The sequence below is a fragment of the Saccopteryx bilineata genome, chromosome 4 (assembly GCF_036850765.1).
Source record: "Saccopteryx bilineata isolate mSacBil1 chromosome 4, mSacBil1_pri_phased_curated, whole genome shotgun sequence".
NCBI lineage: Eukaryota > Metazoa > Chordata > Mammalia > Chiroptera > Emballonuridae > Saccopteryx > Saccopteryx bilineata.
The window spans coordinates 5,123,093-5,134,738 of NC_089493.1; the positions used below are offsets into that span (position 1 = coordinate 5,123,093).

Consider the following 11,646-nt stretch of genomic DNA (forward strand, 5'->3'; position numbering starts at 1 on the left):
TCACTGTGATTTTACCTTTTGTTAACCATTCTTAATTTTGCAAATACTGACTAATCAACTCAGTGTTCACAAGTCATGTTAATATGACAATGTCGTGTTTATCACTGGGCTACGGTTGGCCTTCTTTTTTTTTTTTTTTTTTTTTTTTTTCTTTTTTCTGAAGCTGGAAACAGGGAGAGACAGTCAGACAGACTCCCGCATGCACCTGACCGGGATCCACCCGGCACGCCCACCAGGGGCGGTGCTCTGCCCCCCAGGGGGCGATGCTCTGCCCATCCTGGGCGTCGCCATATTGCGACCAGAGCCACTCTAGCGCCTGAGGCAGAGGCCACAGAGCCATGCCCAGCGCCCGGGCCATCTTTGCTCCAATGGAGCCTTGGCTGCGGGAGGGGAAGAGAGAGACAGAGAGGAAAGCGCGGCGGAGGGGTGGAGAAGCAAATGGGCGCTTCTCCTATGTGCCCTGGCCGGGAATCGAACCCGGGTCCTCCGCACGCTAGGCCGACGCTCTACCACTGAGCCAACCGGCCAGGGCCTGGTTGGCCTTCTTGGATTCTTCCTAAGATACAGTGAGTATCATTTAAAAACTACCCAAACCAAGACAAAGACTTCGACTAGACTCACATTGGACTCCATGCTTCTAATGCATAGAGACAGCCAGAGAGCTGGCGGCCACAGAAGACACTAAGTCAGCTGGGAGAGGTCATTCTGAGAACACAAGCAGAATGAATGAGAAAAGGGTTGAAATATCCTCTCAATTTATCTTGACTTCTTCCTATCATTTTATTAGCCTATATTAAATGATTTTTTTTTCTTGAGAACACAAACAACAACGAAAAAGGCACTAATCAAACAAGACCATGGACTGGTACTTGTAGTGTACATATCACTACTTAAAGAAGTAATACCTTTAAAATATTTGTTTCTTAATGGACTTCAGTGTTTTTAATGGATATAAATATTTCTGGACTAGGAATATATTTTATAACTGCACAATGCTTCACCTTCTTTACCTTGAGTATCTCTAATATTTCTCTATAGAATTATTTCCCACTGACAATATAGAAATATCTGTATCAATTTATATCTATCTATATTGTCAATGGAAAGTAATTCTGTAGCACATATATATATAACTAATAGATCCATATGTTTGTTATATAAATTAATGTAATACTTTACATTAAGCCCATTTTACTATCTGAATGTGACTAAACTGTGTCTCTGTAAAAGTAGGCCTAAATCAACTGAGTCAGAATTAAAATTGAATAATACATTTTACATTAATTAATTGAATAGTTAACTGTGAACATGAGTAAATGGTCTAGCTTTTTTCTCCTTAATTGACCACAGATGTGTGGACCTCACCCACACATGACCTTCATTCATTTTATTTGTATATGTAGCTATTTATAACCTTTCAATAAGAGTTAACACCCATGACAAACCACCAAACCAGAAGCAATTCCTTTGTTACTTACTTAAGTTTTTATAGTCCTTTAATTGAATCACTGTACATCCATTCTGTAGAGTACCAAACAAATATAAAAATAGACTGAATTAGATAGATAGATAGATCAGCCTAGATTCAGATTTTAAAACTGATCCAAGTCAACAATAATTAATTAGGAATAAACTTTAGTGTTTGTTCTATATTAAAATTCTAAATGGATTATTGATTGATTCGAGTATTAAATTTCACTGATATAATGAACATCTTTGAAACCAACACCAGACAAAAGAATAAGAATTATGAGTATTACACATATTTATTTATATGCCCCCTACTCAGCCAGGTAAGAGCTATTATTTTCTTTCTAAATGAATTTTGCTTAGAAAGATTTAGATGGTCTATACTTTTCCCACTTTAATATATGTATGTATGTATATGATCACACATGAAGTCATTTATCTTCTATCTTTTAAAGAAATCACCCCAACAAGTCAGAAAGAGAAACTCTATCTAAATAATATATTCACTATTGCGAAAATATAAGACCCTAGGTCTGTTTTCTTTGACTGGAAAGCAAGTGTGTAGAACTGTATCAATCACCTTCCTTGTTTCATAACAAATGCATCTCATTAGTCCATGCTTTGCCTTCTTTCAAATTATTGAGTAAAATATTACTTTATATATTGATAATAATTTTAATGTATGTGATTCCACAGAAGCAAGGCAATATTAATGTTCATTAGGCACAAAAAAAGATCAGAGAACCTTTTCTTTTTTTAAAAAAATTAAACAGTAGTAAAGATCATCAAATTAATCATTAACTGGTCATGTGACACATTCAACATAGGGCCATGTGCAAGCCCTCTCAATTATGCACTGATTTAATCAATAATCAATTAGAGTTGATGTTTTGCCCTTTTCTACATAAAACAAAAACCAACAAACCAATCCACAAATACAACATGGGCTCTCATGTCCATTTCTCAATGCTCTTTACCCGTAAGGGTCAGCTGTAATCAATTTATTTATTTTACTGGAACTCAGTGCTTCAGAAATGTATTAACAATGATTTTTGTGCTATATATATTACATACTTTTTAATTTGAACCAGGAATAACACATATTGTCTTTATTCATTTATATGTTTCTTAATTTATTCCTTCATTGATTTAGTGAAAACACAATACTCGGCAACCCAAGAAGAAACTCCTGCCTATTCCTAATTCCCAGCATAAGCTCATGTGCCATACAGATCACGAGGATGAATCTTTTGATAACGGACCTCAGAGTTAAAGGGTTTAATCAAAATCCTTGATTTCAGACACCCCAGGGTACTCATCATTGATCCAGGCTAAACAATTTTCTTCATTTATGCCTTTGTTTATTGATCCATTCATTGCTCCACTAACAGTAATAAAATCAATGTTCATAATTTTTTATAAAAGCAAAGAACAAGATCCATGGATATAACCATGATCTGTTTATAGGCACTTTCCCCGTAAACTCAATCTTTTATCAATCGACTACATCTTTTTTTACAGTGGCCATCAGTGAGATATGTATGGATCAATTAACATCCTTGCTTCATACACAGACTATTCCAACTACAATCTATCTCCATATGCATATCTCCTTTACTGGGGAGCAGTCCCACAGAACATTGCGTGATAATATGAATGTGCTATGTACTATAATTGGGTTCTACAACATGGTCACCATTAGCCACATCTAGCTAAGGACTTGAAATGTGGCTCCTGCAACTGAGAAACTGAATTTAACAATCATTTGATTTTAATTATTTTAAATAGGTTACAAGTAGCTAGCAGCAACCACATTGGACAGTGCAGCCCTAGACTTTATCACTGAATAAATGTTTATATCAACTGTAGTGAAAAAATAAGATGAGCTATTAATTGGCTTTGAAAATAAGTAACTGCCCTCTATATTATTTTAAACCACAATTGTATTGAATTGGATTAACCTTATTTCATAACACATTCATATTACTGGCCTATGTATGGCTTAATTTAAATAGTTCACTGAACACAAACAAAAAATGCACCCCAAATGACAAGATCTTTTGACTGTTATTTACTTGTAGTCTTTAGTTTCTTACCCTAACAGCCAAGATCTTCATCCACAGAGACTGATTCCATCACCCATAGTCTACAATCTGTAAAGTCATATAAATGCCAATGTTCAAAATAACCAACAGTCCAGATTTACATTGATTTAAAGAACATTAGTTTGTGGTACTACTTTAGTCATGAAGTTGATTCAAGTCTAATTTTTATCACTGAAAAATTCAATCTCTATCCATCAAGTGTCTATGCCCATGACCAAGATACTTGAATACTCTCAACTTCTGCTATCAGATTATTTCCATGAAGGAGAAAAGGGTGCCATTTGTAATAACAGAGCTGGGAGTTACAGATGGCTTTAACTGATATTTTTAGTTCAGATACCCTCCAATCTCATCATTGGTCCAAGCATGGACCTCTTTTTTTTAATTCTTTTTCCCATGAATCACAACCTCCAAAGAACAAGATCCATGATGTAACTCTAATCCAACTCTAGACTGATCTCTCACAGAGCTTTCAGACTAGAGCCCAGCGTAAACCTGGCTTCATATTGTGGCACCACTAAAATAGCCCCTGATTTGGGCCATGTCCATTTAGTTTGGCCAATGGAAAGCATGATGTCATATAGACAACCCAAAACCACAATGGTATCCCACATCTAGGACACAGACAATATGTTCCACCTTCTAAGAGCTTCTTCTAAACAATTAACAGCCTGGATTTCTACCAATATGGAAATGCTCAAATCAACGGTAGTGCAGAAATAAGAAGGAAGAGCAAGCAGTTGTGAGAACTCATGAAATGACTTCCATCGTCTGAAAAAATGCATCTCAGTCGTGCTAAAATAGGACAATTCTGCTTTTAGGCCCATAACACATTCCAATTTTGGATCCATTCTTGATATTCTTGGACTTTATTTGTTTATTTAGTGACCATACAGGGCCAAACCAACCAGCCAAGAACAGAAACTGTTACTTACACTGCCTCCTTCCCACAGAGGTAACAGCCAAGAGCGTCATCACTGGACAGGAACTGAATCCAAGGTGGAGCGTTCATTCAGTAAGAAAGGCAGATTTTTAAGAGAATGAAAACGTTAAGTTTAGATTTTTAAATAGAAGTTAACTGTCCATTACTACACTAATCATAAACATGGGCTGGTATCACATTTTTTTCATCAATCCAACCGCGGTAGCCTTTTCATCTTTTGACTTACTGATTTTTAGTGTGAAATAATGTAATGAAGACCTTTCAATCTATAACCCAACAGAAAAACTGTAACTATTACTAATACCTGTATAACATACCCCTACCAAGTAGCAAAAGGGACACTACCTCTTTCATGGGGAAAAATTTTACAAAATAAAATTGTTTTACAAGACAATCTGACCAATGGGCCACCCTGTGCTTTCTTTCATTTATTCATTAACTTATCTTATTCATTGATTTATTTAATAACTCTAAGGTAATTTAACAAACTATTCCTTTTTATCCTAAAGAAAACCCAAAATGTTAACACAATATGATACCGAAAACTAAATACTGTTACATGCAACTTTCTATCTCAGCACCACCTGCACTGATGGGACTTTCTGCTGTGATAAAGAAGTTCTTTATTAGCACTGCTTAATATGGTAGCCAACTGGCCACATATGGCTAAAGTGTAGCTAGTGTTAATGAGAAATTGAATTTCTATTTTTAATTAATTTTAATTTAAATGTTAATAACAAGATGTATTTAGAAAGTGGGGGGCTTGGATCTTTTTGATTAAAGTGACATCAAGAGTTAAAAACAGGATTAATTATACCCTTGCATACATCACATATGCTTTTACAGCCCCACAGTTTATGCTTTTATAAATAATGGATTGATATATAAATTTATCTTTAACTCACTTATATTAATAGTACCAATATTGATGAACCCTAAGGACAACTGACAAGAACACTGAGTGAAGCTAAATCTATCCGTTGGCTTATTACTCACAGAAATCAACAAAATGCATTTACATTTTTCTTTTTAAGTAAAAAAAAAATCAATGAACACAAGGGCATTAGATATCACTATATTCACATTTTCAATGTTCATGATTAGATTTTTTCTGTGTGTCAATAACTATCTTATCATTTGTATTTTATTTTTAGCATTGATTACATTAAAGTGATTATACATTGAAATAATTTTTACTAATGTTTATAGTGACTTGATATTGTTACTAAGTTTATTATATAAGTATTATTGATTATTATGCAGTTATGTAAGTTTCTGTCCCTTTTTAAAAATAAGACATGTTACCAGAAAATCACTACCAGCCCAGCAAAGCACTGATGTTCTCATCTAGCTATCTGCGTGCTCCCAAAGGAGGGGCAGCCTCAGGTCTACTTCATTTCACTGAAAATTTCAGAACTGTATTAACAATAACCCTTGTTTCATTAGAGCATTTCCTAATTAGATAAGGTCTAGTGCTCCTCTTTATTTATCCTTTATTTGGGCATTGATTTACTGATGATAATATCATCCATATTCATGAACAAGAAAAGATCAAGAACACATTTCTGAGTTTCCTAACTTCCTCTGTAAGCACATTTCCCATTGATGCAGTGGACCTCAGAGTTATAGACCAGGTTTAATCAAAATGTTTTATTCAGATGCGCCAGGCCCATTCATCATTGATCCAGACTTGGTATTCTGTGCCTTCATTTAATATGTTGTTCTTGACTTATTCATTGGTTCATTAATAATAATACAATCAATGGTCCATGAATTAGGAAAATCAAACCAAGACCATTGAAGAATGAGTATGTCTGTGAAACAACTTCCCACTGAGCTGAATGACTAGCCCTTTTTGGGCAATGCTCCCCAGCACTGCCAATAGGCACTGCTCCACATCCCTGTATCGTATCTGTTCCTTATTGGTCACTGTTCCATGCTTGGGCCTCTTCCATTTAATAATTATATTTTTAAGATGGTATAATGAACTTGCATTGTATACAAAACTAAGAAAAAATTTCCATTTTCTTATGTTCCCCCCCCCCCAATTGATTCACAGTCTATGACAGTGTCAGTGGAGAAGTGTTGTAATCCACTGGGGTACAAAATGAAGTGGAATAGTAAGAAGTTCTAAAAAGGACAAAAATGCTTTTCATCTTTTGGTCTTCATGAATTCAGTTGTGCTAAAATGGATTAATCATAATTCTGAATTCATAACACATTTTAACCACTGGTCAACGCATGACCACCTCTGAACAGTTTGTGTATGTAGCCATTTCTTCCCTCAGAACATCTCAGTGAATGTAGGAACATGAACTCTGATTATTACTCACACTGATCTCTCTTTACCCAAAGAGGTAAAAAGAAAGATCGTCACAAGATAATTATCAAATCTGACAAAGTATGCTCATTCTGTGGAGTAAAAAGCAAATTTTAAAAAGCATCAGTCTACATTTAGCTATTTTAAGTGACCAGTAATCAAGTAACCGTAAGCATTACATGTCATCACCAACATTTGGAACGAGAGCACTACCTTGTATTCATTACCATGTGCCACTCTGTCTATTCAGTAACATAATGAGCATCAGTGCATCTAGTGGTACACAGAAAAATAACTGTAATTATTAGGAATATTTGTCTGTACTTTCTGCTCATGTAGGTAAGAGCCAAGATCACCTCTTTTGTTAAACTTTATGCAGAATTGGATACATGGGTTATTCAATTCATGGCATAATCTCACCAATGGCCCAAGCTTAACCTTACTTACTATATGTATTCATTCACTTGTTTTAATTACTCTAGGTAAAAAAAATCATCCTTTCGTTTTTCTAAAAGAATTCCAAAAAGTATAAATAACCATCAAAACAGAACTGAAACACTATTATTTGCCAACTCTCTCTGCGCCACTGGAAAGGCTGAGCATTCTCTGTCTTCCTATGGATACCAGTTGTATAAAATATGATGAGTCATGATGTTTACACCCAACTGCATGCTTTCCCCTGCTGTATGGTTGGCTGTTCTAAATATAAATATATACATTTGTTCCCTATAATTATACTTCAATGTATGTGAGCCCACCCACACTGGATAAGTACCTTAAATAATATTTACATACACCCTTAGGTCATTAGCCAAGAGAATAGCAAACTGGTTCCTTTAACGTATGTTTGCTTACACAAAATTGCATTAAAAGACTGCATTAATCATTACTGTGTTTGTATTAAACAGTCTCATCACTGCTCTACACTCTCCCACTCAATTACATAGTTTATTCAATCAACTATTTATGTAAATGTATTTCCCTTTCCTTAATAAAATGACCAATTGGCAATCTGCCTCAACACAGAACCAAAACATCAACTCTTAACAGATGACCATATGCTCTCTACTAAGGTGATAAGAACCTTGACTATTAATTAATTGGGACTGAGATTCTCAAAACTGTCTTAATAATATTCCGTGTTTCATTAAATGTGTTAAAATTAGTGTACACACGTCTCTCTTACTTTTCATTCATTGGTCTATTTCTGTATTTGTGGGCTAACTTTAATATAATAGTGCAATTCATATTCCAAACCACAAAGCCCAAGAAAAAGGTTCTGTAGGTTTGTTAGAGGATAATGAGATAATGAGGCGACTCCCTGTAAGGGACCTCAGAGTTTCAAATGAATTTAATCAAAGTTCTTGCTTCAGAAAGCCCAGGCCATTCATCACTGGTCCATATTGGGGATTTTTTTTTAATTTATTGATTAATTTCCCAATTCACAAATAATAATGCATTTATAAAATTCCAAAACAAGATCCTTGAATTTAACGCTCTTGTCCCATAGAACTAATAAACTACATCTCTCATATAACGGCATTCAGGCTGCACGTGTGAGTGGGACAACATCCTTGCATTGTGTACTCAGCACTCTTCTTGTGTGGCCCTCTTTCATTTAATGTGTCCTTATGTCAAAGATGTTTCAGTGAAAAATAATAAAACCATCCTCTGCAGTCACTGTCCCCAAAGAGTTACCCGCCAGCTCGACGCATATGAGAATGTTTGCGTCGACCATGATTATATTAAGCTGCTCTGAGAATGAATTATATAACTTCTACCTTTTCTTTTAAATTGCCTCAGTTGTACTGATTTAGAGTAAACATAATTTTTGGTTTATACCACATTCCCATCATTGGCCCACACTTGGAGTGTTTTATTTATTTCATGTATGTATTACAGAATGATTACTTTAGAATTCTTAAGATAACACCCGTGAACAAACATTCCAAACAGAGAATGTAAACTAAGGGACTTCCTTATATTAGCTCTTATGCTCCTTGCTCATGATGACAATTCAGCCGTACACTGGAGAGGAACAAGCAGATTTAGACTAGATTTAGAATTTTTAATGGCTGTTAGTCATGCAGAACTGGAGAACAGTAATCTTCGGCTCAAAAATGCAAATGTTATTAATCCACTATTGAATTCTTAGCTTTAAGTAATATAATAAATGCTTTCAAGTCTACCACCTATCCCAGGATTAAGATCTACAATGATTACAAATCTCCAACTATATGAACATCTATTAATTAGATGGTTATTTAAGGAAGTACTGAGGCAAAAGCATTCCCTTTTTTTACATATAACAAAAATAATATCCAACAAACTACAAAAACTCAAAACACTGCTTCTTAACTGAAGGTACTAATTTGTTTCATGTGAAAGAGGATTAGAGACTAAACCTGTTCATTTTACCTCAAAATTGCATTAATATTACTAGGTATTTTGTTGCGCTCTCCTAATTGTTCTGAGTAAGCCTCTTAGTCTTTCATATATATATATTGCCTTACTTACGCATTGATTCACCTGAAAAAATATAATCTATATCCATGAATCACAAAAGCCCAGAAACAAGTTTATTGAATTTTATTAACTCCTACTCTTAGCTAATTTCTACTGGAAATATTGACTGGTTCTCTTTCCATAATGGCACTCCAAGTCACGGCAGAGGGCTTAATCAAAGGTGTGTGTTGATGCAGATACCTCCACCGATACCCACCATTGATCCAGGCATTGTTCTCTCTGTAGCTTCACTCATGTATGCCTTTTTGACCTGATTCATTCATTCATGGATTCATGAATAATAATTATATAATCAATACATTCTAATGACACAAAACTGGGAATGAAACCCTTAAATGCGGCCAAGATCTGTTTCTTGTCCTTATTCACATGGAGCAAACAGACTCAAGCCCTACTCACAAGAAACCTCTGCTTTATTTATACTGGGGTTTAATTGGCAACATCCTTCGTATCAGTCCTTACTTATGATCAGTGTCCATCTGCTCCTCTCACTGGACTTGTCCATATTAAAGTTGGTGTAATCAATAACTGTAGACCTGTCAGCTTAGCCCACAAATGACAAAACTGGCATCTGCCACCTCTGAAGGTACTCTAGCCACAAAGAGTTAACAACTGAGGTCTTTTTCAACGAATGACTACATTAGGCAAAGGTGACAAGAACATGAATGGGAACTTAAACTGCTTTGAAAATATGTGAAATACCCTCCATCACTTTCGTGATGGTCCTTAGTTGGGCTGAATCGAATTAATCATAAATTTTAGTTCGTGACACATTCGAATCATGAGCTCACGACTGATATTCCTTAATTCCACATATTATTTAACTATTGATTTTATCGAAATAATTTTGTGGGAGCCAAAAGAAACCTCCTCTCAGCTGAGAACTGATGTTTACTTACATCAGTCTTGATGCTCCTTAGACCCAGAAGAGACAGCCAGGGTCCTCACAATCAGAAAATGATGAAATCTGTGTTGTTCATTCTATAAAAGAAAAAAATCGCCACTATTTTAAAATGGAGAGCTAGCTTTTTAAATTAAAATTTGTCAGAAATACTAGATTAATCATAAACTCTATCTCACATCATATTCTCATCATTTTCCCAAGAATGGCAATCTTGTATTCACTTACTGAAATTTTACTATTAAGTAACATGAACACCATTGAATTCACTGCTCAATACAAAATAAAAACCATATATAACAATTAAAGACATCTGACTGGACTTGCTACCTACAGAGGGGGAGCCAAGATCATCACTCTATTGTACTTATTCATACAGAATTGGACATATTTAATCTGTTTCATGATACAATCTTATCAGTCCTCCATGATATGTATTTATTGATTCATTCACTGATTTATCTTATTATTCAGGGAACAATAAGTAACATCACGTCCTCGTTTTTCTAAAGACCCCAAATGGTTAAACACCAACCCAGAATGAAAATTGCTATAGCCTGGAAAGGTTCAGGTACATCTTTCAAAAAATAGAAGTGCCTAAAATATTTCCTAAAATATGTGTTGGAAAACAAGATGAATCAGTGTGAATCAGTATCCTCATATCAAAACATGCGTTCCTCATTGGTCTGTGGTTTGCAGGATGTTTAAAAATAGATTAAGATATAAAATTATACCTCCTTTCTCTTATACAAAGACAACAGTATCTGTGACCTGTGATCTTATTTACCAGGCAAAAGCACAGAACACTGCCATCGCGAATAACAGACTTGCCTCTGTTTTAGTAAAAATCAGTAAAAAGATTAATTAAGTGTTGTCATATAAAATATTCTCATCATCAGTTTCTGCTTGGCTTTCAATTATGTGGTTATTCAACCAACTATTTATATGAGTAAATGTGTTTCCATTTCCTTAATAAAACAGTCACTCAGCAACCCACCAACACAGAACAAAAACTCTGACTGTTAATGTACAAATGACCATATACTCCTTTCCAGAGCAGAAAGAGCCTTTACTTCTAATTCTCTGGAGGTCAAGGCTCAGTCAACTTTTAATAATAATCCATGTTTCATTAAATCCCTTAATAATAGGTGAGTGACCTGTCCTCACAGTATACATCAATACTTTTTAGTTATTTTAGGGTCAATTTTATAATAAAAATTACAATACATCCCACCAAAGATTCACAAAGCCCAAGCACAAGATACCATGGGCTCATTTCCCACAGAGGGCATAACTATCTTTTGTAGTGGACCTCAGAGTTACATATGGGTTTAATCAAAACTCCCGTTTCAGATACCCCATGGTACTCATCATTGGTCCA

At 35.1% G+C, this 11,646-nt stretch overlaps 4 non-coding genes across 4 annotated transcripts; all 4 read right to left on the reverse strand.

Moving 5' to 3' along the window:
• Nucleotides 1–2,726: 2,726 nt before the first annotated feature.
• LOC136337075 (small nucleolar RNA SNORD113/SNORD114 family) lies at nt 2,727–2,799 on the reverse strand. The gene has a single exon (XR_010731788.1). It is a non-coding gene; the product is annotated as a small nucleolar RNA SNORD113/SNORD114 family (small nucleolar RNA).
• Nucleotides 2,800–6,128: 3,329 nt separating this feature from the next.
• On the reverse strand, nt 6,129–6,205 carry LOC136337073 (small nucleolar RNA SNORD113/SNORD114 family). Its single transcript, XR_010731786.1, has one exon. It is a non-coding gene; the product is annotated as a small nucleolar RNA SNORD113/SNORD114 family (small nucleolar RNA).
• A 1,959-nt stretch (nt 6,206–8,164) lies between these two features.
• On the reverse strand, nt 8,165–8,239 carry LOC136337077 (small nucleolar RNA SNORD113/SNORD114 family). The gene has a single exon (XR_010731790.1). It is a non-coding gene; the product is annotated as a small nucleolar RNA SNORD113/SNORD114 family (small nucleolar RNA).
• Nucleotides 8,240–11,571: 3,332 nt separating this feature from the next.
• Nucleotides 11,572–11,646, reverse strand: LOC136337074 (small nucleolar RNA SNORD113/SNORD114 family). Its single transcript, XR_010731787.1, has one exon. It is a non-coding gene; the product is annotated as a small nucleolar RNA SNORD113/SNORD114 family (small nucleolar RNA).